At 40.2% G+C, this 26,719-nt stretch overlaps 2 long non-coding RNA genes across 3 annotated transcripts; one reads left to right on the top strand and one right to left on the bottom strand.

The window, feature by feature from the left end:
• The first annotated feature begins 2,689 nt into the window (after nucleotides 1-2,689).
• On the top strand, nucleotides 2,690-19,051 carry LOC106562251 (uncharacterized). Of its 2 annotated transcripts, XR_006757525.1 has the most exons (5): nucleotides 2,690-3,160; nucleotides 4,978-5,200; nucleotides 7,183-7,271; nucleotides 8,616-8,958; nucleotides 17,877-19,051. It is a non-coding gene; the product is annotated as an uncharacterized lncRNA (long non-coding RNA). The 2 variants fall into 2 exon arrangements; XR_006757524.1 differs by lacking the exons at nucleotides 2,690-3,160; nucleotides 4,978-5,200 and having other exon boundaries at nucleotides 6,982-7,271.
• On the bottom strand, nucleotides 7,080-11,074 carry LOC123725139 (uncharacterized). The gene is made up of 2 exons (XR_006757526.1): nucleotides 10,855-11,074; nucleotides 7,080-7,603 (listed from the first exon to the last, which is right to left on the bottom strand). It is a non-coding gene; the product is annotated as an uncharacterized lncRNA (long non-coding RNA).
• Nucleotides 19,052-26,719: the final 7,668 nt, after the last annotated feature.

The raw sequence follows: 26,719 nt of genomic DNA, 5'->3' as shown, positions 1-26,719 counted from the left end.
ACTGACCCGCTCTCTTCGTGACGTGTCCTGTCACTGCCTGAGCTATCAACCCCACAAAGTCCCTCGTGACATTAGTCCATGACATGAGTCTATGATCGATTAATGAATATGATACACACATGGGCTAATATCCATGCATTTTTATCCATTCGAAATTCCATATGTGTGTGAGATAAAGATTGTGTGTGTATTTCAAGTTTATTTTTCACATGTACAAGTACAGTGAAATGCTTCACTTGAAAACCCTACACAACAGTGCAGTATTCAATATAAAAAAAGTATAACTAATAAGAAAACTTAAAAATAATAAAAACACGAGAAATAAGAAATAATAGAGGAAGATATATAGTGTGTGTGCGTGCGTCTGTGCGTGCGTGCGTGCGTTCGTGTGTGTGATCTAATTGAGTAAATAGTCAAGTAAAGACAATCTGCTTCACACAAGTATAACCATATGATTTTACCAAAAATAAAAACTAGAATGCCTTCAGTAACATGTTTAGTTGTTGTTGTTGCATTAGACAAAATGCACAGTCGAGCCTGTCCAGTTATTATACCTACTCCAAAAAGCCTTTCAAAAATAACCTGCCGTTTTGCCGTTGTCTCGCAAATAAATGTATTTCTATTCAAAACATATTAAGATCAATTTTATTACAAGGTGCTCCATCACTGAGAGCTCGTATATTCATGCATTACCTTTGCTTGGTCCACCATCCAAAATGGTACCTAAATGGTACCTAAATGGTACATAAATGGTACATAACAAAAGTACACTTTTTACAGTATCTCTGCATATTATTTTCTCTACTTCCCTGTCCGACGGGCCAAACGGAGAAAAGAGATCAGAAAAAAGTTCAAGAATTTCGTCTTCCAAGCCTGGGGAAAATTGTATACCCACAAAACATAGTCCAAATAGCTTTTTGAGTTAATTTAAAATTGATTTGTTGGTTGTGATATTGGAAACTTAATTGAAACTTCAATCGGTTTGATAGTTTAGAGAAATTAGATCACGACATTTTATGAACTATACAAATCGTTTACCCTCCATAAAGTATTTGCACATTCTCTATTCTCATTGCCTATTGGATTAAAGTAGCCTACATACACTGCTGGACCGGAACGTTTTGGTGTAGAATATCTGCTTTCAAACATGAAACATGGAGAGTGCCAAGCATTGAAGGTTAAAAGGGGGATTAGCGAGAAGGAAATGCTCACGCTAAAAGTGTAGACAGCAGGCCTAAATAGCTCAGCTGTTATATGAAAATATAGCAAGCTGCATTGATTACGTCTCATCACATAGCACGCACTAACCCATAGCCCACCTGGACAGTTTGCCAAAACGGTTGGAGAAAAAAAATGTCATACTAAAAAACTAGGATAATATTGCCTAATAAATATGATAAAGACATAGAAATGACATTAACAGATGTATAGTTAATTTATTATGAATAGCTACACAGCATCTTTACTAAGCACATCTACCACAGAGCACATCTTAGACTGAGCACGTATAGTATCAAAGCACAGAACTACAAGGCAAAATCCAGTTTCAATAGATTCCCTCTCTCTTCTTCAATGATAGGCCTATTCTAGCACCCTATTTCATCCGAATTAGCTTCATTTAAATCTGCCACACCAAAACCCGAAGGTGGATTGTGCAATACTAGGCCTAGCTCAGTATGTCGTCATCCAACAACATTCATACAGAGTTAATGGGGGGGGGGGAGTACATCTAATAAACACAAATACTACTGTAGTAATAACACTGTCATAATGCTTGCCTCTATAAGGTGCTTTTAAGGGCTACATTTTTAGGGTATTAAAGAGATGTTTAGCTATTTCTGTTACCTAATTTTGCATAAAGCACACACACACACACACACACACACAGGTATAAACCTGCGTAAAAGTCACCAAACGTGCGTAAAACCCGTGCAATCAAATTGTAAACAGGCGGTATTATTATCTCAAGTAGCCTATAGCCTAAAGATTAATAGAAAAAGCGCTCTCTCATAAAATGGCATACGCGCAAAGCATGATTAACTCACACGTGTATGCTCACTCTTGTACCCGACACACACACACACACACACACACACACACACACACACACACACACACACACACACACACACACACACACACACACACACACACACACACACACACACACACACACACACACACACACACACACACACAGGTATAAACCTACGTGAAAGTCACCGAACGTGCGTAAAACCCGTGCAATCAAATTCTAGCCTACCCCTTGCCCTAAGAAGCCAAGTTTGGGGTAATCTTTCGATATTTTTCTTATATAGTGTAATAAACAGGCGGTAATATTATCTCAAGTAGCCTATAGCCTAAAAATGAATAGAAAAAGCGCTCTCTCATAAAATGGCATACGCGTAAAGCATGATTAACTCACACGTGTATGCTCACTCTTGTACCCGACACACACACACACACACACACACACACACACACACACACACACACACACACACACACACACACACACACACACACACACACACACACACACACACACACACACACACACACACACACACACACACACACACACACTTTCCCTCTATGTAGCCTGTCTGTGATTGGTCACTCGGCCGTTTGCTGCTGGAGTGACGTCACTGCAGGAGAGAACTGTCAGAGGAAGAAGCATTTAGAGAAAAAACTCTATGCTCTCAGGGTAGTGAGAGCAACGGAGGCACGGAGGAGAGCCACAATGGATAAACTAACGGGCTACGGTAGGACCGCGCTTTGATTTATAATCCGTAGAGAGATACCATCTCGTTTGCCATCCACGAGAGACAAGTGAAATAACGGTTAAGGGATCTCACAACCTCGGAAATAGACCACCAATTCGACATGGATCCGTTGAGCATCGACAGCGCCTTTTAGAAACCGGCTGCCTCCGCCTGCTTCAAAGGCGGATTTGGGATGAGAAGCGTTTATCGTTTTCTGTACTGTCCTCTCTTCATAGGTAAATAATCTGATTTCATTTCCTCGGTAAAAAGCTATTCTATAGGCTAGCCATATGCTTCTCATCCTATATCGGAACCCTTACTGCTGCCTTCCACGCGGGTGCGCAGCCCTCCATTGGATGGCAAAAGAACCAGGACAAATTTCCTCGCATTGAAAAGTAAGCACTCCTTATTCAATAGACGTCGATATGAGTTTATTTTAGGCTATATAGCCTACCGCTAGCTGCAGACACTCATCTTTGTTTACCATATCGCAGCCATCAATTCTGACCATCAATGATATATTTATATACAGTGTTAAAGAGTCTAAATTGATCTAGTCTACATAAAGTTGTCTAATTATGGGACAAATGAACCTGTGTCTGATCTGATCAACTGAAGCCTAGGTTTATATAGTCGAAAGAGCGGATAGATCTACATCGCCCTGTGTAGCCTCTATGACATGTATAGGCCTATTTGTGAAATAAACGCAGTCCTTTTGGTCATGTAGATACTGCTAAGGGTTTTATCTCTATGGGCTATTGGTTATATTATCTTCTACATTCATTTAGTAAGATAGTCGGTGTGATGAAATTGAGCAGTTTCAAATGTAGCCTATAGCCTGGTAACCTAACTGCTTTGTAGGAATATCCTCATCCATACATTAGGATGTGTAATGTCACCCTCATACAAAGACATGTACATAAAATATGCAATTATTTAGGCTATTCTGTAACATAGCAATAAAGTTGTGTCCATTTCTGCAAATATTTTAATTGTTGCATTATATTAATAACAAACAACATTGCGTTGTGTTAAATTATTGATGTGTTAAATCGAAATTATTTGGAAATTGCTTACAAGATCACTATTTTTCGTGACTTTTTCAATTAAAAGCTATGACGTAAGACGCACTGATAAAGGGAAACGTGGGTTCATCACAAGGTTAGTCTTTATTAAAACATGTGCAGGAGGCTCATTATAGATAGACTAGCCACAATACTAAACCCGGTAAAATAATGATGGTCTAAAGGACTTCACGCGTTCTACATGATGACATGATTTAGCTTGTTTTTTTTACACTCTCTTGTGAGAAATGAATGAATTAGTGAATGAATAGCCCAATTGTGTGTTAGTGTTGGTGTCCTCTATGATCTTTTGAAATAGATACATTTTTCCAGGAGTGGTAAGAAACTAAATGATATCCAGATATATAAATAGCCTATAGACTAAGGATTCCAATAATAATATGACAGTAATAATAATAATAATAATAATCATATAATTTCATTATAATGATCATAGGTGACGTATGCAGTCCTTACCATAATAGACACAGGCTATTTTTCTGGAAAAGTCACTAGGCCTATAATAACGTACCTACTGCGTGCAAATACGATGCCAGTCGATGCAATTAAATCGCCTGTGATATGTTTTTACATGAATTGACCATCATTATTGTCATAAGATATGTAGTGGGATTGGAATGTTAAGGGTTGAAGATGGTGATGGTGTATGGGAGCAGAGCTATAGGCCTATAAATAGAACATTTCAATGTTAGCCAAGTCCTCCACTGGTTGAGAGTCTATTGATCGATTTACTCTAAAGTGACTCAGGATTTAATATGGCGATGATTTAAGTTCTGCAGAATTTAAGGATCTTTCACAAAAGGCGGGAAGCTGGTTGCACGTCCAGGCCAGGCTTGTAGGCCTATAGGCTAACATGCTAGTGATGTCACCATGCACGGGTCTATATCGGTGAGAATAGTTAGAGATGGAGAGATTAAAACCTTTCCCAGGGTCTTATTCATCGACCCCATGGCCTGCACATCAACTAATAATCAGAGATATTTCTATTGATGTCTATTGATGTAGGCCTATTTATTATTATTATCTTTTTGGGGGGAAGGGGGCACATTTATGGATACCAATTGGTGGTAGCAATATCGTTATTAGGCTAATTATTGCATTAACAAAATGTTTATTTTCCATGTTAGGTGGAACCCATACGATACTCTGGCAGTATGTACGAGAAGGAGTCGGTTGCTATCTTTGGTTATCTAGCTGTATGAGTGTTACTCGGCCGTCATAAAGCTAGCTAACCGAAAGTAGGAATGTCCTCCAAACCTGCGACTCGGACAGGAATAAATGGTGTCTGGGAGTAAAGACACATAACATAATTGATATGCAATTACAGGCCAATACCTCAGTGCCTTTCCGGTAAGTTATAACAATTTCCCCTAATCACTTATTATAAACATCTGTTGAAACACTTCTGAATTCCTCAAAACCTGCTACAACCCGAAATTATTTTTAATACGTTTTCATATTTAATTTAGAGAAGATATTCTCAAAATATAAGTAGGATCATCTTTATAGCATGCCTTTAAATGAAAAGTCAAAATTTTCTACAATCATGCTGTGAATTGAAGTGTATATTTGTCCCAGTTTTGTTTAGTATGCTTGGAGCTTGAATGATCTTTATATATTTATTTATTCCATCACGCAAAGCATATGGAGTGTTTTTGCCTAAAACATCTTCTAAAACGAAAAATACTTCATAAAAAGGCTTTTTTTCCAGTCAGAGGAATACATAACTTTATCCAGTCACATGAGTGAACTGTAACAATTGGTATTCAGGCCTGAATATGAATAAAGCTTTGTTGCATCAAAGTATCCATAGTTGATGCTGTATTCCTTATAGTTCTCACTGCATAAATCAGGTTTACGTACACGCAAACACATATGGAATTATGGTTTAATGAAATGGATTAAGATTTGTAGCTCATATTGATTTCATTCTTAAAAATGTGGAAACGTTTTAATTTTCCAGAAAATGGCCGATATTAGCCTTTATGACGTATTTAGGCCTACTGTAGACCAACGCCTATGAAAAAGACGGTCCTGATTAAGATGAGCTATGTAGGCTTTACCTAGCCCTTGCACTGAAATTCTGAAAAAGCGTAGGCTAATGATATCTTTCAGTCGATATTAAGTCAAGCGATCCATGTCATTACATAAACACATCATTTCAAAAATAGAAAAATGTAGTTGTGTTCTCACATTGAGTCGTGTTACCTAGAAAGGAAGAACACTTAAGATATTCATGGTTTTTGTAGATTTGAAATGCGTTATACCTCCCATGTGAGTCACACAATACTTTGACGCATTGTGTGCACACCTAATCGGCCCAAATTATTCAAGTGTCTCAATTTGGACTTTCTGCCTGGCCCTTCACGGTGCTATAGCTGTCCCTCAAAAGGCAACTTCTATAGCTTCTCTTGGAGAACCAAATCCGGGGATGGATTTTCATTCAACCAACAACTCCTCTCAGAGCCTACAGTGGCGCTCAATGGCTGGAGCGCGCTCCTGGCTAATTGGTTTGATTCAGTAAAGGAGGCTATACGGTGGATTTGTGAAACGTCCAAGCGAGCTTTTCCCACGACCGGACGGATCTCTCCATTCTAGTGTGTCACCAGACAATTTAGAATTTCCACTGGTCAACACAGTGACGTAGGGCCTACAAGTCGCTACTCTGATAATCTCGTCCTTAACCAAAACCGCATCCTCTTGACGTCTATTGTGAGCTTTACATTACCCAAGTGTAGGCCTTTACATTACCCAAGTGTAGCCCGATATCTACATTCCTCCTCAGGTCTTTTAATACTGAAAGTAGGCTAGTTGTTGATGATGGAAATGAACAACTACTATTAACTCACTTGATTTGAACACTTCATATTCTAATCAATCTCAATATATGTTTAAAATATCCATCTATTATTATTTATTGTACCCTTCACCTTTCTTCACTAACTGCATTCTGATTGTACCTCTACTATACTCAAAACAAAAGCCTTGTGTCCACCACCTCCAGCCTGCCTATCTGAATCTCCTCATCATTAACTGTAATGCAGGCTCTGGTCCATACAAGTCCCAACAAAGAAGAATGGAGACATTATCTAATTCAACCACACCTATCTCACCACTCAATTCTTCTCTAGGCCTAATCCATATAAACGTGTCCTTTGAATGTTGTAGAAGAACCCTTGGCATGACTATTCTATAACCCGACAATGATCAAATTAATTGTCGCTGAATGTTAGTGATGAGAATTCAAGCGTATTGTTTTAATGGATGTGTTTTTGCTTTTTTTTCACTATTGCATTGTATTGTATTTGGAAATGTCTTTGTTATTGTCAAAGGTTGATCCAGTGCCCTTGTCACTGCAGTGGCTGCCTGAGATACACACAGAAACTCTGCAGTGTGAACAGCACACGCTGTCTACTATATGGTAAGAAAGGTATACAGTACATGTGCATATTATATGGTAGAGTAACACCCAATGGCAGATCTAGAGAGGCATGATGAGAGGAGAGAATATGAGAGAGAGGTTGAAAACAGAACATGAACATGAACCAATGGGGGTGTGAATGACAGGTGCTCGGATGCAGCTCTGTGCCTCTTGGCTTCATGTTTCTCTATGCCTCCATGGGAGCCTTGGTGGAGATGAAGATGGGTAAAAGCTCCAGTATGTTCCTGGTTTGTGCTGGTGGCAGTGTGACCCAGATCTGAGCCTGCTCCCTGTAGTCGTCAGGTTCTGACGCTGCTGCCTTCAGCTTTGTACTACAGAAAGAAGGAAAGAGCAGAGGAGTAAAGGAGGGAAAACGCTGAAACTTCAGCATCTGCTTCATCCACTTCTTTCCTCTGAATCCATTCTGTTTACAAAGAGGCTGTCTGCCTGTTTCATCTCATCTGGGTTTTGTTTTCCCGACCAGGCACCCACCCACCACCCACGTTCCTCACTGATCTTCAAAAATGCATTCTCCCTGAAGATGGAGGAACTACAGTCTCCATCTCCCACTCCCTCTCATTCTCTGCTTTTATAGGCTAATCATAGAATAACCTCCTTTATGGACGCTAAATTCATTTGACTTGCCACAGTACCAATCAGATTGCTCTTCTGAGTACATCTTACAGCCTGAAACTATATTTCCTCCTTTTATTCACGAAGGCATAGATTAGAACGCTAAAATAGAAATTAGTATTACGAGTGTCTTTTACATCAATTTACTCATGAATCTTTTTTTGTGAAATAAATAAGTACTGATGAACTAGTGCGCTCTTTGCATCAGACCATATGCTAAACGGGACAACGCACCACAACAAAGCATTTTTTGCTGGCAAGATCTAGGGTGGCTGGCGGGTAATGTTTTTTCTCCCCGGCATCTAACCACTCTCTGACGAGCTGGCAACCCCTTTAATTAATTAATGATGTTGAGAGCGGCTCGTTCTCTATTGTCTCTAATACACTGATCCTCTCCCACGGTCTGAAACGACAGCCGGCTCACATACACACTAAAGCAACATTGCAGCCACTATGGGTAGCACAAAGCCAGTGCAATATATGCCATACAGCCTACTGTACACCATTGCTTGAGTCAAATAACCAGACTGTACTCTATTAGGATTACTATCAAAAGCTTCACCCAGAGTCTAGTACCTTGTAGTGGTGTGACTGTGTCGGATACAAAGGAATTACAGTTTCTGTCCTTTTATTTCCCTAAAGACAGATTATGTGGTAGTTGCCATGGCAGTGATAAAAGGGGGTCTGTTTTGTGCTTTATTTCCTCCACAGTGACTGCCAGCCATTCACACCAGGTCTGGATTGAGCGAGGGGAAAGTGGCACAGTCGTCACAAAAAAAGGAAAAAGCAGGAGGGGAAGAAAAAGGCCAACCCCCTTGTCCCTCTTCCCTTAAATCTCCATCACCGGAAGCCTTTGGTGCCATCTGTGCCCCCGGAGAAAAGGACGGGCGAGATGCCTCCACCCTGTGCCAACGGGGACAAAGGAGCTGCCAGTTAGAGCGGCCCCCCTCGCAGGCAGCCAGAGGACTCTGTGTGACTGACTGGGGCTGAGCTACGGAAGCCATCTTGATGGAGAGTCTTGCTGCTGCTCCTAAAATGGCTGTGTTGGCATGAGGTAGGGCTGGCTGCACCATTGGTTCTATCAGGCTTTTATCCATCAGTCCCCTCATCAGTAGGCTAGCCTCTGTCAGCCCTCATCTTACCCTCTCCAGTCTGAACTGGCTAACGAGTGTGGCAGGGCTTAGGAGATATTAAATAAATGAACGCTTGTAGGCTAGAGAAAAAGCAGCCCCATCCATTACTGTTTAGATGTTAACGAGGCATTGCATTAACGAACTGACAATAGCCTTGTATGAATGTTTGATTGTCATGTGCGTTCAGCACACATGGCAACAAACAAGCAGTTATCTTTTTTTTTTACAATACACCACATTAAATAGACGTATTTCCATATGAATAAATATTTATCTCTTAAATAATCCTAATTTTGAACATATATCTTTCTCTCTCTCTCTCTCTCACACACACACACACACACACACACACACACACACACACACACACACACACACACACACACACACACACACACACACACACACACACACACACACACAATCCTTGCACTCTCAGGTTACATAAATCTGGTCATGTGAGATGATGATGACGTCCTTGTGGCCTTCAGCCACAGAGCAGAGCTAGCTCACTCTTTCTTTAGTCATTACACCTTCAATCTGTCTCAAACCTACAATCAACCCTCACATCTCAAACCGCTGTTTGTCTCATACATACATCTTACATATGTGTCTCACATCTAAACCCACTGCTTTCTCATACTTAGCTTACAACTTCTGTCTCACTCGCGATACGTCTATGGTGTATGCATTCATACCTCATACTATAATGTGTCTAATACCTACGTACATCTTCTGTGTTTCACGACTATTGTACATCATTTGCACATTCATATGCACCCTACCAGATGTCTTCGAGCTACAATTGTTCCTGTATATACTGTAATCTCAAAGATCTGGATATTGCTTACGTTGCACATGGAATTACATAATACAAAGTGATAGGCCTTTTCATTTTCCATCATTGCACCTCATTGTTTACTTCCACTCTTGGTCACTTTGTCTACTTGATATTAAGCTAAAAACTATTCAAAAAAAGAACAAATGTGCACAGGGGGTGACTCATTTAGCCCAAATTAGTTTCAGTCATTTCAGATGTTGTCTTTATGTATAACAGAGATTAACTACAGTTTATATATCCTTATTATCAGCACTTTTTTATTTATTTACATCTGTCATAAAAAATGTGCATATTCACAAAATAAGACAACAGCAACTATGATTGTATCTGTGTGTTTATCATAGAGAGGGAAACACGATTGACAGTACTGTAGGCTAGGCCTACCAGTCATGTTGGATGGTGTACTGTACGACATGTTCTGTTTATATTATCATCTGGGTTATGGTGAAGACTATAATTGCAGTAGGATTTTTTCATAGCTTTAAATTATCAGTCAATATAACAGGGCAAATGTATTTCTATACAATATATTTTTATACACTATAGATGTTTCTATAGTAGTTTGAGAGGACATAGGTATTGAAGTTTACCGTATAGGCACCTCACCTTGAACTGAAAATATGTCTCTTGGTCACAGTACTGGATGAAATGATTCTAATGATCAGAGCAGGTCATTGCTTTCATTGCACAGACTGCTGTTGCTATGCAACTTAGAAATTACACGTTGAGACAATTAGCTGGACAATTATGTTAACAAGCTAGGAATATGAATATGGCATGATAAATGAAAAAAGGGTAGGCTACCTAATGTAGGTTATGTGGTTGATATAACGTTAAACTGCATTTCACAAAGTCTAATATTACACAGACTGCAATGCAATATTAAATGTATGTAATCTCACAATGTACTGAAAATATTTGATATCGAAAATAAATAATCATATTCTTCTGAACAAGGAATTATTCGCATACTCACTGAAGGTAGGACCTTGTCTGCCTATTTAGAAACCGATGTCCAACACAAACCCGATGCAAAGCACGACCTTGAGATAGGATCATTTGCAATAGAAAACCACAAATAAACGCTAATATTTATAAAAAATACTTTACATACGGCCTACTTCATCCATCACTATTAAAGACCACATATTTGTAAGGAAGAAAACACCAAAATATAGCCTGTTGCTGAATCATTGGCTTTACAGAGATAACAAATAAAGGAAACAATGATGCAACTGCAGCGGTTAATGAAGAGCACCAGACAAGCTCTGTATATTAACATAATTGCATAGAAACGAGGAGAGAGCCCTCTTTAAAGGCACAGCAGCACATTAGAGGCGCGGGCTGCAGCCTTGTATGCGCGTGGGGTTTAGCTGCACGAGACACGCGACAGCAAAGTGGAAGATGTGGGATACATTTTTGCCAAATGTAAAAATATCCAGTTTAACCGAATATCCCTTAAATCCTGAAGTCCCTTTACTGTAACTAATGAAATGTAAAAGCCAGTGTAGATCATCCCTTACAGTGGGGTATCTTTTTATGAAGCCTTTATGGCAGCCATACAAAACCACACCAGATACAAAGAGAGAGTGACTTATAATACATATAGACTAATGCCTCATATATGTTAAATATAATGTCAATTGTTAAACTATGATTTCATTTAATTACAAAAAAAATAGGTCTATAGACACGTACCACCTAATATGTTATATTATGTTTCTATGAGATTTTGATTTAGGGATAATACCCCACTAAATCATGTAGGGAAATAGCATTCATTTGGAGCAACATTAATTCATATCCCCAAAAATGTATGCTTAATTGTTTGTACACAAAAAATAAGATCACAATGCTTGTTGAGTGATTATACATCTTACATGCATTGGATGAAAGATCTACAGTAGCCTAGCCTACCCATACTCGCATGTATTCATCATGGGATGATAAATGATTAACCACTATGTATTTTACTACAATCAAAGATTACTGTAGCTTTAACATAACAAAGAAAAAAATGTGCCTTTATTATGATGAAGGAAATCCACTATGCCTTTAATACAACAAAGGACAACTGTGCCTTTAATGCCCAAGCAAGCTTTAATTAGACTAGCAGTCTCTCCACGGGGGGGAGGGGCCTCCTCATACCTGATTTGCATATTCTCAAGGCCTCCATCGCAGATGTGTCACTGTGTAGAATACAGGGATGGGCAGATATAAAGAAGCTTACTGGAAGAAGCAAAGGACTAGCTCTACACACAATGTGTAAATTAAACCTACGATCAGTTGTAGGGAATCTCATAATGAATAGCATTTGATGTAAATATGATGATAAGTGTGTGTGTGTGTGTGTGTGTGTGTGTGTGTGTGTGTGTGTGTGTGTGTGTGTGTGTGTGTGTGTGTGTGCCTATGACATTGAATATAATTTGTTAAGTCTATTCCTGTGTTTGAATACTATCACATCTGGCTTGTATCAATTAATTAATAATTTCCACTATGTGGATTAGGTGCCATAGCAACTATTCTCACAGAGCACGGATGTGAGTCATTTTGCATTCATGTGAGAGAAAGTTCTTACAGTGATAATTTTCCACCATATATCTGTCATAAAATTCTCATATACTGAATATTCTACTTTCAACACATGAATGCATATAAAAAGACTGTTCCGTTTCAGACTGACTGTGGGACTAAAATAGACGTATTTTGATCCTGATGCTTCATGTCCCATTTACTCAGAGACAGTGGACTTGTATATGGATGATTCTTACTACTAATTGGGGGGTGATATAGAGAATGCTCTGTCTATAATCCTCCTGGTTGACAGGTTTAAAGGTTATGAAATCTGTAAACATGACTGATCTCTTTGTTTTCATTGGGTGGATTGATTTCATATGGCCTAGTTCCCCGTTAATGAAGAAGACTATTGCTGTTACAGTAGTCTACATGCATATCTCCCCATTCTCTTTAACCCTGATTGTTAACGCTGGACACAGTGAATTATTTGGTGGTGATGTGGTGGGAGCCAGTGGTACAGTATGTAATCAGTGGTTTGTCAGTGAATGCAGTAGCATTGGAATCTAATTCAGGACCTAGGACAGCACCAGGTTAAGGCAGATGTTTTTACTGTAATGACTGCTGATGTTGCATTCTGCATGCACATGTGCCGAGTAGATGCACGTTTTCATTAGACATTGGCTGTGTGAACCAAAATACGTTGATTTGAACAACTAGCTCTCACAGTCTCACGTCAGAATTAGACGTTCATCCATGTTTCTCAAACCTCACATTTCCAAGTGTTTAAGGTTAAGTTTAGGCATTAGCTCCACATTTTTAAGGTTAGGGTTAAGTTTAGGCACTACTGTAACTCCAAAATCTTAAGGTTAGGCGTTAACTCCGAATTATTAAGTTAAGGTTTAAGGTTTGGGATAGGTTTAAAACAAAAATCTCAAAAACATCTTTCTATCGCTGAATTAGAACATGCAACGTTAAGCCCATCCTCCATCCTGTCCACAACACCCTAGCAAAACCCAAACCTATTTGACTGTAAAAGCACTCACTGTTGCCTCTGGTGGCCGGTTTCCACATCATCTCCCGATGTCCTCAGACATGGATGGAAGTCTAATATTAACTTGTATCACGAGTGACCTGGCTGGATTTAAATGTGTTCTATAAGAGCATGGGACAATGCTATCTTTCCGCAATGTGACTAATTCCACATTGTAGGGTGCCCATAGACATGGAAGTCTGAAATGCACACGTGAACAGAAAGACACACATGCATGCAGGCACACACATGCGCACACACACACACACACACACACACACACACACACACACACACACACACACACACACACACACACACACACACACACACACACACACACGTACAAAACAACCATACAGATTCCTGTTAAATGTTTCTTTTAGCCCCTGGCACTGGGGAACAGAGCAGAGAGCAACAGAGAGCTGTGATCTTTGAGCCTGGGCTGCAGGGCTGCAGGGCTGCAGGTCGGTGTAGTGTACTGTGTACTGCAGCTGTCTGTCTGTAGCTAGTCTGCCTGTTGGTAAACAGTAGATGGAGTCCACATTATCATTCTGCTCCTGGCTCCCCTCCACAATGACTGCTTTGTGAGGAGAGCTCTTGACGGAGGTCCACCACCCCTCTTTCCCACCATTGTGTGGGTGGGTGCTGCAGGAGACACAGGGGGTAATGGGGTGGGAAAGACGCTCCAGACCAGACACTGCCAGATGCCTGCATTAGCGCCAAAACCATGAGAGTGCCCCCTAGAAAAGCAGCCCCTCTCCCCCCGTTTTTCTATGTATTTATGTCTGTGTGTGTTAGTAAATGTGTCTCAGTGTGTCTCAGTGTGTGTGTGTGTGTGTGTGTGTGTGTGTGTGTGTGTGTGTTTGCACAAATTATCAAATTAGTTTAAAGCCCTAAATTAGCTATTTTTTAAATGATGTTGCACTGTTAAAATAATAACTTAAAGGATAATCAGAGGCATGTGTTTAAAATATAATTCATAGTTACAATGTTGGAAAACCTAAACGTATCTTAACTCACTGAGTACGCTGGGGGTTACTGTCCCCCTGCTTCAACTACCTTGTGTCTATAACAGCCAGCATATTAATGGTTGTTTATGGGAGAACAATTCTCAATAATTCACAGATGTAAAATCTTTACAGAATCTTAGGATTTAAAAAAGCATAAATTTGTTAGTATGGATGAACAAATTGGCATTGAGAATGTTCTGTTACATTTGAGCTGGGTGGAAGACTGTGTTCCCGATTCCCCTTCTGCCACAGACAGGCTATTAATTAAACGACAATCACAATATATTACCCTGTAAAAGGAGGCAGCCAGAGGGAAAATGAGAGAGAAAGGAGGGAGAGAAGTTTTTTTTTACCAAGGGGCAGACAACAGTATTTCACAGCACGGCATTCAGACAATGATAATAGGTGATAATGTATGCAGGAACAATGGAATGAGAGGTAAACAAAAGTAATGACAGAGAATGTGAGAGGGATAGCACAGAAGAGCTCACTTAAATATCACGTTTGAAACAGTTGTAATGAGAGAGAAATGATGTTTGAGCGTTAACAGGCTTATCCATTCAGAATGTAACGTGGTGGGGAGGATGTGTGTGTGTGTGTGTGTGTGTGTGTGTGTGTGTGTGTGTGTGTGTGTGTGTGTGTGTGTGTGTGTGTGTGTGTGTGTGTGTGTGTGTGTGTGTGTGTGTGTGTGTGTGTGTGTGTGTGTGCATAGTATCTGTGTGTTTTTATGCACTTATTAACACTTTTGTGTGTTTATATGTGTGTGTGGACAGTCAGTGTGTGTGTTGGGGGAGGGACTGTACTGTCTGCCTCTGTGTGTCTGTCTGTGTTTCCATGTGGCAGAGGCTGCAGCTGGCATATTAATAGACAGGGTGAACAGGGGTCTGAGAGCTGTCTGGAACCACCTTGTATTATCCCACTAAGGAGCTCAATCTGAATCAAATGCAAGATACCGATCATACTTGGGTTATGACTAGAAAATGAGTTCTTTCTTTTCAGAGTGTTACCGTAGCTCTATTCTACCATTTCTCATGAGGTCAAGTGGGCTGTTAGAGGATGGGTTAACAATAAGAATAGAATGATGGCTGTGAATGCTTCTGTAACACTTCCACTGAACACCTAAAGCTGTGGTTCCCAAATCCCACATTGTACTGTGACTGACTGTAGCTGAAGCCTTGTGGATTTTATCAAGACCCCCCCTGCTAAACACAACCAATGAATCTAGACCGTTTTTTTCATCATGATCCAGGCAGAATTAGCAACTGACTGGTGGGTTCAGACCCATGTAGACAAACACATTTAAGTAATCTTCCATCACATTCAATGTTATAACCTGTCCATAAAAGGGACTAAATCACACACCCTGCTCTGAGCTTTGTCTAAAGATTGTATGTTTTACACTCCCTCTCCTCTCCCCCTGTGAGGATACCTCAGCTGCGATCTCGTCTTAATCTGGGGATAAACGCGATTATCCCACCAAGGGTTGTTCTCAGCTTTGTAACGGCAACAGGGGACCTTTCACATCTCTTTTCTTCCCATGGCCCAGTGGCCATAAACAGCCTGGACCCCAGACATGGGCCTGCCTCAGCTTACAGGCATTAGTATGGAGACAGCGGCCATAACAGCCCTAGCTAAAGGCTATGGTGTATTCACCAAATGCGGGCAACCAATTGGTCAACCAAACAAGTTTTAATGACCACTTCATCATAAATGTTAGCAAGGCATTTTGTATCAATTTATTGTGGGATCATTTAGAAAAAGGTTAAGGAAATGTATCACTAGATAGTCTGCACCTCCATTGTACTGCTTGTATCTCTCTATCTGCCCATCACTCACACGGCCTGTGAACATTTCAGGCTGTCTGTCAAGTTCAAGTTCACAGCGGTGGGAATGTCTAGACTCTGATTCACATTCAGTACTTCTTCATCTACTTTTGTCAACACCCCCTCCCATCCTCTCCCCTGATGGTCGTGTCCAAGGCAGGCTGGAGGAGCCCAGTGTTCCGTGGTGTTTCCGTGGCGTTGCTATGACAGAGGGGCTGCAGCGTTGTTATGGTAGCAGGCCTGGCGGGCCCAGCTATGTGCTGGTGAAAGGGACAGCCTGTCAGAAAGTGTGTGAGTAGTCCCTTAGGTCCCCCTTACAGCTGGGCAAAGGCACCCTGTCCCCCCACTCTGGTCCCCTCTTGTCCCCCTCCCGTCCCCCTCCTGTCCCCTAGCACACAGCCCAGAGCCTGGGAACACAGCGACACAGAGAACATTTTATATTCATCAGTCTCCCCTCTCTCCCTCCCTCCATCACTCACTCCTTACCTCCCTGTCTCTTTCACTCTCCCTCCATCTTTCTCCCATCCCATCTTTCTCTCCTATGCATCCCTCCCTCCCTCTCTGGGACAGTAGAAGCAGGACCCTGTCATCTGTCTGCCTCTACCTACCCTACTAACTGGGAGCTCATCCAGTCAGGTTGGGGCTTTCGAATACAAATGGCCTGGAATGGCGCTAAAGACTTTGAGTGGGAACACTGGGGGCTATGTGTATTTGGACATTTTAAATGAACCTGAGTGTGTGTGTGTGTGTTTTGTTGAGGTCTCATTCAGGACTGAGGACGAGTATTGAGCATAAAAGGCTGATGATTTGCATAAGCTGCATGCTGTCTGAGGGTTTGGAGGGGGGGGAGAGCCACAGAGAAAAAAATATATGAGAGAACATAAAAAAGAAAGAGGGAGAGATCCTGCATTGTGGAGGAAGAGAAAAAAGAGGGGGCTTGAATAAGGGAGAGGGTGAAAAATGGACAGAGAAAGGGTCTGGCCAAGTCCCCCAGTGGGATTAAATTGTCCAGAAACCTCTCTATATATAATTTGGTGAAATTGGTAATGGTGCGGGTAGACTGCCCCTGTGTATATTCAAAACTTGATGAGAGGCTGCTAGATTTGTCTTAGTTGTTAAGCTGATGACAGTTAAGGATGAAGCAATAAACACAGTTATCAGAAAACTTCAATATCCCACATGAATTCACAATGATTCTTTGTATTGGTAAAATCTGTCCTTTCCTGTTTCTGTCCACTCTGGAATTGCTTTGCACATACTGTAACACAATTATCCTTATTTCATAACATTTCTATTGGCGTACTCCAAGTACCGAAACTGGTGTTAATGTGTTTTGAATAATCTAATGTAGAAATAGATGGAAGACTGTACATCCACATTTATTTTTTAACCAATCAGTCACTGACTGACATATTCCCTGCTCCCAGACTAGATTCCATCAAGCATCAAGCATCAAGCATCAAGGCCAAGATCATTGTCATCCCTCCATCTTACTGTGACCTAAAACAATACTGGTCACTGTTTACAGTTAGCCAATGCGCTGTGTTCTGGGTTCCTGTGTTAAGCAATGTGACATGGGTGACTTACATGTTGTTTTTGATCTCTGTGCCTCCAGGTCCTGCTGGTGTTGACAACCTCCAGAGGAAGCCTCTTCCACCAGCCCTGAGCCCTTGGCCCTGAGTCCTGGGCCCTGAGTCCTGGGCCCTGAGTCCTGGGCCCTGGGCCCTGGCAGTCGGTCTAGAAGCACCAATGGGAATAGCATATCAGATCCCAGGATGTCATGCAAGGCCTTCCTCATTGGCATCCTCTCCAGTCAAACACTGAGAAATGAGGGCACTGAAGAATCCCCCCTAAAGTTAATGTTTGGATAGATTTACTGTAAGGACAATGTTTGGAGTTATTTGAAGACATTGCTTGCAGGAGTTGCACATGGATTATCTGCAGATATATTGCACTTGGGTAATCAATGTTCCCCAGCTGAGAGTGAGTGTATAGTTTCAACATCATTTTTAACATTACAGCAAAATGTAAAACAATGTGTGTATGATGTTAAATCAAAAGGGATGTGATCAACTTGTGTTCATTCCTTAATTTAAGGACGTGTGTGTGTGTGTGTGTGTGTGTGTGTGTGTGTGTGTGTGTGTGTGTGTGTGTGTGTGTGTGTGTGTGTGTGTGTGTGTGTGTGTGTGTGTGTGTGTGTGTGTGGTTTGGTCCCTATTGTACTCTGTAGAGTACTCTGGAGTGTACTGGGCTTCAGAGAAGCACTACAGTGCCCTAATGTGTGGGCTGTTTACAAGAGAAGCTCTCTGGATGTCTATCCTCTGTCATGTGCAATTAGTTACTTTATGAATAGAACTGACTACTCTATGCAAATAAATGTGAATGACTCACCCTCTGGCTGTATTGCAAATGTTGTTTAATGTTTGACTGTCACAGTGAAAAGAAAGACATTGTTTGGTGAAGATTCCATCCATTTACTGTATATCCATCAAATGCTGCATTTTTCCTATTACAAATATTATCTGCATGTGTTCATAGTGATCAGGGAATGTTCAACATGAAATGTGTTGGATACATTATTGAAGCAGTCAGATTAATAGCCGTCTCATTGCCTGATTATTACTATTATCCTTATTCAGAGAGATAGACAGTACATACCTGCAGTAAAGAAAGGGACACATACTTGTACACTAACATCATGCAAAGCATGTTTTTGTAATTGAGTTCTGACTTGTCATGACTTCTGTGCTGTTGAATTGAATGTGTATACAGAATAAATAATTCAACAGATGTCTAAAAGATTCAAGTGTTTTTTATTGGAAATACAGAAATGATTGATATTGAAGTTTATATGTCTGCATTTAGACAGGCAGCCCAATTCTGATTTTTTTTAACCAATCACATCGGATCATTTCACATCAGATCTTTTTCAGAGATTATCTGATTGGTTAAAAGACTAATATGTGAAAAACAGATCAGAATTGGGCTGCCTGTCTAAACGCAGCCTAGAGACACAGACTGAGAACTACAGTGTGTTGCTCTTAAAGACAGTATGTGTATCAGCACCTTGGAAAGCACACAACAATAGAAAGCTGATGGTGGATCTTCTATTTACCAGATGAGTGTGAATATTATGCAACTAATCACCTTATTTTGAAATGTGAATACAGGCCTACAACCGTTTAGACACAAACAGATCGTCCTCATTAAGTCTTCTGAAGTAGCCTAAAATAAATGAAAAGTAGCCTACCAAGTAGCCTTCTAAGCTCTCAGGTTTGTTGGTCTTTGATCGGTAACTGCTTCATATACATTTTTTGCATATGCATTATGAGTGACAGATGACACGTAATTGTTGAGAAACATTGAACATATCCTAAAATGATTCTGCAGAAACCTAATAAGGCACGCGCTGAGAGAAATGAAGTCATGCTAATGGATTGGACGAAATCTAAAGTGCAAAGGCATAATAACATGCAAAGAAAATAGACGTGAATCAAAAAAGAGAAACAGTGAGTTTAGAAGTTGAGAGAGCCGATTGAGACACAGCGATGCAGAAGTAGCGATACAGACATGCCCCTGCAGAAGTTTCTCTCCTTGAGCTAACTCCCTCTCCCTCAGAAGGCGTTGTTGTTTTGAACATTTAATTGCTCTTTAAATTCGATAGAGTATCGCCAATCACTCGCCATTTGACTTCAGACTGGATAGCACAGACTCGTCGACTCAAAACCAGCAACTCGTCTTTCCCCTCAAAGATGCTTCATCGTGGATTGACCGCAGAAAAAAGAATCCGAAAATCAAATACATTTTACCCGAATTAATAGGCTAGGCCTACATCTGAATTTTAGATTTTAAAAACATCACGAATTATTGCTTTCATAATGCCTGTGATTAAGGTAAGCAGATAATTATTACATTTTGTGTACTGCTTAACCAGTCTGTAAAGCAGATCATGTATCTGACAACTAATTTACTGCTATGTCTTCTCTGCATTATTAGTCGGGTCCACGTTGGGAATCATTTGCATAGGTCACTGACATTTGGAAATAGATTGACCAGAAACACACTCCAATCGAACGTTTAGTTGATGCCAAAATACCTCAAGGGATTTCTGATTCAAAATAGGTCCAATACGGTTATCAAAAGTTATATTTTCTTTCCGACCATTCCAACTGAAGTCGTTTTAGTTTGCCCATAGATAGGCTGGCAACTTAGCTTGATGTCATGGGCCACCTATCTCTGACACCTTTTTAATGAAACATTCAAATCTAGCCTATACAAATTAACGGTATAAGAATAGAATGTCGATACATCTTTATTAATCGTTAATTAGCTTAGATTTCTAGAGTGCCTACAGTAGAACATCTCAAAAGAATACGTACTTGTAACATTTTGCCTCCATGTATTAGTGCTTCAGATACCCTATACGTGAACACTATACTAGCTTTACATTCTAGTCAGTTGAGTTAACTTCTTTAATTGCAGATACAATAGCCTACAATAAAAAGCTTATGTATTGCTTTACATACGGTCAAACAAAGGTTATGGTTCAAATAGAATATTGTTTATTGCACGTTCTTTTGTCGGTAAATCTGTATTACTTTCTGCCAAAATGCAAACATTTTGCTATCCCAAATAGCCACAGCATTCAGGAGACACTTTGAATGTAATTTGGTGAAATGTAAACACAATGACAGAAATGATCATAAAAGTGCACTTTATTGTGTTTTAGTATCAGGAGGGGATCAAGCAGTAAGCTGAGTGTGAGTCTATATTGCTGACAATCCCATGTCCAAGTCGCCAGCCAGAGAGGGTTATGACCTGTCCTTTTAAAGGGACAGCTTGACCCGGAAAAGACCAATAACGTGACACGTGCTTATCAACATGTTAATTAATGTCCTGTTCACAACAAACCTGGGGTGTTTTAAGACATTGTAATTCCCTAAACTTGGAATAGATAATAGGCAAGTAAGAAAACAAAGAACTGTTTTAAAAGGTTTATAAATACTTTTATATTTATGAAGTGTTTACGTAGTTTAGACAATTAACAAAGTTTGCAGATAGTTTATCAAATTAACATTGTTATTCCTTGTACTTCTCTATTTCTTCCCATACAATTTATCCAGTGAATCTATAACTACCCATCTATTATAAATCAATTCAACCTTTCATAATATGTATTTTTATGTAAAGAGTTTTATCCTAAATTCTACATTTCCTTCTATGATACCGGACAGTTCATGGGGCACTAATGGGCAATGCTATGTTGAAATGCAGGTACTTAAAAAAATGGTTGCACTTCATATTCAGGAATGATGTCAAATGTAGCTTTCATCAATGCAATATAACAATACAGTGTATAGAAAATAGGAGTTTGATGATGGGATGATGGGATGATGGGGTTTCGATGCTTGGAATGTGATTCAGAGAGGGACCTGTTAGAATCCTAGATGTCAGTGCTATTAAGTGTCTCCCCAGGGCCCTCTAGAGCAGGCAGGGGTCAGAGGGCATGACCGCAGTTTAAGTGGCTTGTCCGTCTATTCCCCAATGGCCAATGGAATGAACTCCATTGACAGGAGCTGACATGAATTTCTTTCACAGTGACACTGAAAGTGTGATCGTTTGATTACAGACACTGAAATATGCTTATAACCATATCCCCTATTAGGTAATAAAGGATTACATATACGTTTTTTTATTACAGTATATTCAAAACCATACTCGGTAACCTTGACCTTGCAGTTTTTCAATGCACAATAGACTTAGAATTCCTATAATATACACCATTTTCCTTGCATTTTAAGGGTTTTTAACTATCAAAAGAAACCATTTATCCCTGACTAAAAGTACAATTCATTTCACAGGACTTTAGATATCCCATCTCTTACAGAATCCTCACTACTCTTGCTTGGGGTGAAACGTGTATGATAATGTAAATACATTCTGTATGTGTACAGTGTAAACTGAAGCCACTCCCATGATGCTCCCAGCCCAGCCTAAACTCGACTAGTTGTGTGAATGTGAAAAATGCTTGTGAAACAGCCCTGGCTCCCAGACGAGCCGACTAGACTCTGTCTCAGCCACAGGAACTTGACTGCAGGTGTTCTGTCACATGGCACTCCACGATCATTTGTATTCATTAATTTATTCTTCTCAGATTTTCTGCTTGTCATAAGGAGATAGATAGGGCCTATTGTAGCGGGAGGCATTGAGGGTCCTCATACTTACCATCACTGAGAAATGAATCTTCAGGCTTTCCGTAGGAGAACAAAACAACCTTTTATGTTCCGTGTAACGATATGTAAATAAACAAAATACTCTTCATCATAATTTCATCTATTTACATTGCTACACTCCAAGAGGCGTTCTTGGATGGAGGAACAACTAAACTGTCCTGGGGAGTAGGGAGGTGACTAAACTAGGCAAAAATGTATTATCCTTAAAACGCTTTATGGGACTGTAAAATAGACACATTTTCTGTGGCTATCATTATGAGATGTGGAGGGAAAAACATCTAGCCAACTTCAGAATGGACTGTAAGCAGTCATTGTCAACAGAACACAGCATCTCACTGTATGCAGCCATACACTCAATACAACCAAGAGCCTCCTGTACAAGACTAGCACTCAGAAACGCCTGAGCCCCCGTGCACTGATATCAAAACACAATCGTGTACCTCTCTAACTGTAAGTGGGAAAAGAGGAGAGCAGAGAAAACGGCCAGTCTTTCAGAGACATCATTATGGCCGTCTCCTGAATGGAGAGCAGGCAGAGCGCAATTAGCTATAGACCAGCTCCCCCTGCAACGGAGGGCCGTGGATTATTGCCCAATCATTTATATCTTCCAAGCCAGTGAGCATTATGGCCTGTATTCTGTGTTAGCATAAGAATAGAAACAGGTCCTGTGAACTTCACCGACCTATTGACCCTGCTCCCCAGACATGAATAGCACCACTTTCAGGCTCCCCAGCCTCTCAAACAGGCTTGAACCATGCCTAAAGTCCTAATCATGGTAATTTAATATATCTTAAGCCCCTGGCTGCTTTAGTGGAGCTTCTCTATAGTTTGTTTTAGGCATTCACTCCTTCTCACCTCATCATTACCGCTCCTTATTTGGCAAATTTAAGGGGCTGCTATGACACTACAAGTCCCTTTTCATCACCTAAATAAGCTGTGCTTCCATATAATTAGAACGGTTTTCTGAACTATTCAGTCTTTTCAGATCAAGACAACAAAAAGAGGAAACCTCACTGAGGCAAGATACTGTACTCTGGCATGAAGAACCATGTCAGAGAATGACCTTGTCTTGGATATAAATCTACACTATTTACATATGTTGCAAATTATGGCCCACTGGCACACACACACACACTCATGCCTATCTCTCTCCGAAAGTACACACACATACACACACACACACCTCATTGAGTTGTGCACTGAGGATGCATAATAATACGATGTGAGAGGAAGAGGAAGAGGAGGAAGGGCAGGGTCATTTAATGCTGGAGATAGGCCTAATAGATAGTAGATGAAGAGGCATTTAAATGTCTTTCTCAATGATGATCCTCCTCGTTGTCAGTATTATTGGTTACTAAACCTGCTGAACAGTCCCAAACTGTACAAATGTAATTGAATAACTGAGAGATTGTATAACTAGACTTTTACACATACGATTGTTTTATATCAGTGTTCATGTTAATGCAAATGAAAAGATGACAAAATGCCTGAAAATCTCAAGCATAATGAACAACTGGGGAGTGACTGAGCAATACACGTCTCTCCCTCTCTCCCGCCCTCCCTCCTTCCTCCGTTCGTGTGTGTGTATGTGTGTGTGTGTGTGTGTGTGTGTGTGTGTGTGTGTGTGTGTGCGCGGGAGTGAGAGAGAAAGAGACATTTTTGACAATTTCATCTATATTTTTATTCACTCTTTGAAAACAGTATTACAATCCCATTCAGTAGGAACAATATCTCTGTCTCAACATGAAAGTACAAACAGCATCTTTATGACAGAAGTAACGACGCAAGCATCCTAAACCCACATGAGCATTTCAGTGGAGAGGAGCAAAAGCGACCTCCTCAGGAGAGAGGATGCATTTCTACAGTCTGCAGCTGTTTGTAGTCCAATTAAACACAGGGTTTTGTGGTAGTGGACCGAGAATCTGAACGAAGGCACGCATCTCGGCAATGACTTTTGATGCACGTAGCTCTGTGTAGTATAGAGCTGAAAGGAGAGCGCCTTGTTTGAAGTTGCTGAAGGACTGGCCCTATTTGAACTTTGGCAATGACCTTTGGCAAAGTAGCAAATGATGCACGTGTAGCCTATAAAATACTTTTAAAAGATAACCTTTTCATTTTCTATTAAATCATATTCTCGAGAAATATCTCAAAAAATCATTATTGATAGGGTGCTCGTGTGTATTATAGCCAATAGTGTCAGCCAGTCATATATCAGTCACGAACATGAAGTGCTCATGGGAAGCATAGCAAAAATGTGCCCCATATCAGAATGTCTTAAAACAATAAACTAAATCAGCCTAAATAGAGTTGGACATGTGTTCATACTTCATTGGGAATTGAGTTCAACTTTGGCCACATCCTGTAGGTTAATGTTATGACAGAGTACGTGTCGCTGAGATGGAATAGGCCTACATTAGATATGAAACATGATTTCATCCGGATATGACACTGCCCTGTTTCCGCCCAAAATCAATTCATCTTTAAATAGCTTTATTAAAATACAAGTTATTTTATGTAATTTCATTTTATAAATGCGCTCACTGCCGCTGCTACAGCGTTAACTACATAGTGTTAAACATAATTAAACATAATTACTCCTTCACCACTGCCAGCTATACTGTTAATGCACCCTGGGCAGGCGGGAAGGTGTGACGTTTGGCAAGTGTCCAGGTTTAAAAGCCTTCTCTTTGTCAAGAGGGATAGACACATGGCCATTATGCTCCCAACTAGCATTTTGATCAGTACAACAGCATAAAGTCATTTATAAAATAGCTGCCATTAACACCTCCACAAAGTATTTTATTCTGTTGTTTTATGACGCATGCTCGTCCATTTAGTATTCCCTTCTTATTACTAGTATAGGCCACTGTTTCTGTTCTCAAGATGCTGAGAAAAATACAACTGTATTTTTATCAGCAATAACATCTCACTTGTCTAACTAGATCATTTGCTACATATTGTACTTGCATGATATATGTGTGATAAGCTATATAAAATAACGTTCAGTATAATTTTGAACAGAGAGAGAGAAAGCGACCTGCTATGCAGAGCAAATCTAGTTGGGCGCTGTCCAGGGTACAAGGTGCTGAACAATGTGACTACACGCATGTATGAGCATGTCGTGGCATGTCGTGGCTAAGTAATTACCACTGTTTTCTAACAACCACCATTTCTCTAACTATAGACCTAGTTACAGCGAAAGCAGAAACATATTTAACTCCTTAAAGCACGATGTTGGCCCGATTAGACTCAAGACATGAAACACTTTTCAACAAAAACTGAAAAGTTTAAAGACCAAGGAGAGCGACCCATATATTGCACGCGAGAAACAACGACGAATTCGATCACTCCATAGATGATACATAGCTTGTAAGTGTTTTCTGAATGTGCCCTTCGTCGTGGTGGTAGTAACATGCAATCGGCCTCATACATGGTGCCAAGCAGTCCTACTCTGACAAACGAGCGCAGAGTGGCACTAATGTACGGTGTAGACCTAAAGTGGAAGAGCAGTACTAGTGCTCTCTAATTTCATGTTTGAATGATGTTTGAATTCTTCGTGGGCACAGCCCTGTTAACAATAGATGTTATCGTGTTGTAAAATAAGTGCTTCTCATCAATGTAGTTAAATAGATTTTTGAGTCCAGGTATGGGATGAATAACGTCCCATACCCTTAACTTATTCCCAGGTGCTCCAGTAGGCCTACTGAAGGCTACATTCGATAAGATATCTAATGTATTTGGAACTTTTTTGTTGGGCAATTAATAACCAGCACATTAATGCACACTGCTGTATTAGGTCTATAGCTTTATGCATGCATTAGAAAACCTTGGTATGCTCGATAATAAATAGCCTACAGATCAGGTGAAAATATATCCGCTTATAGAGGCCACATATTGTAGGCTTAATGAATAGTGTTTAGAAAACAGAGCAAATCGGTAGGCTAAGCAGGGCATGTTGAGCGGACTAACTCACAGAGCCCGTGGCGGACAGAGAAATACTCTAATCTCCAAATTAAATTAACTCAACTGTGTCAATATGATAAACTCAACTGTTTCCAATACAATGCTATGAAGACCAACGATATCTGATAAAGAGCTTTAAAGTTTGAGCTATTATAGAAAATCATGATTTAAACGTCTGAATAGATGGCGTCGAAATTGTGTCTCTATTCTTGGCTCGTTTTAATTAGGCTCCGGTCCAGAGAGGGTTGCTTATTGTTTCAGC

The sequence above is a fragment of the Salmo salar genome, chromosome ssa11 (genome assembly GCF_905237065.1).
Source record: "Salmo salar chromosome ssa11, Ssal_v3.1, whole genome shotgun sequence".
NCBI classification, from domain to species: domain Eukaryota; kingdom Metazoa; phylum Chordata; class Actinopteri; order Salmoniformes; family Salmonidae; genus Salmo; species Salmo salar.
This window is presented reverse-complemented; position numbering and strand designations above follow the sequence as displayed.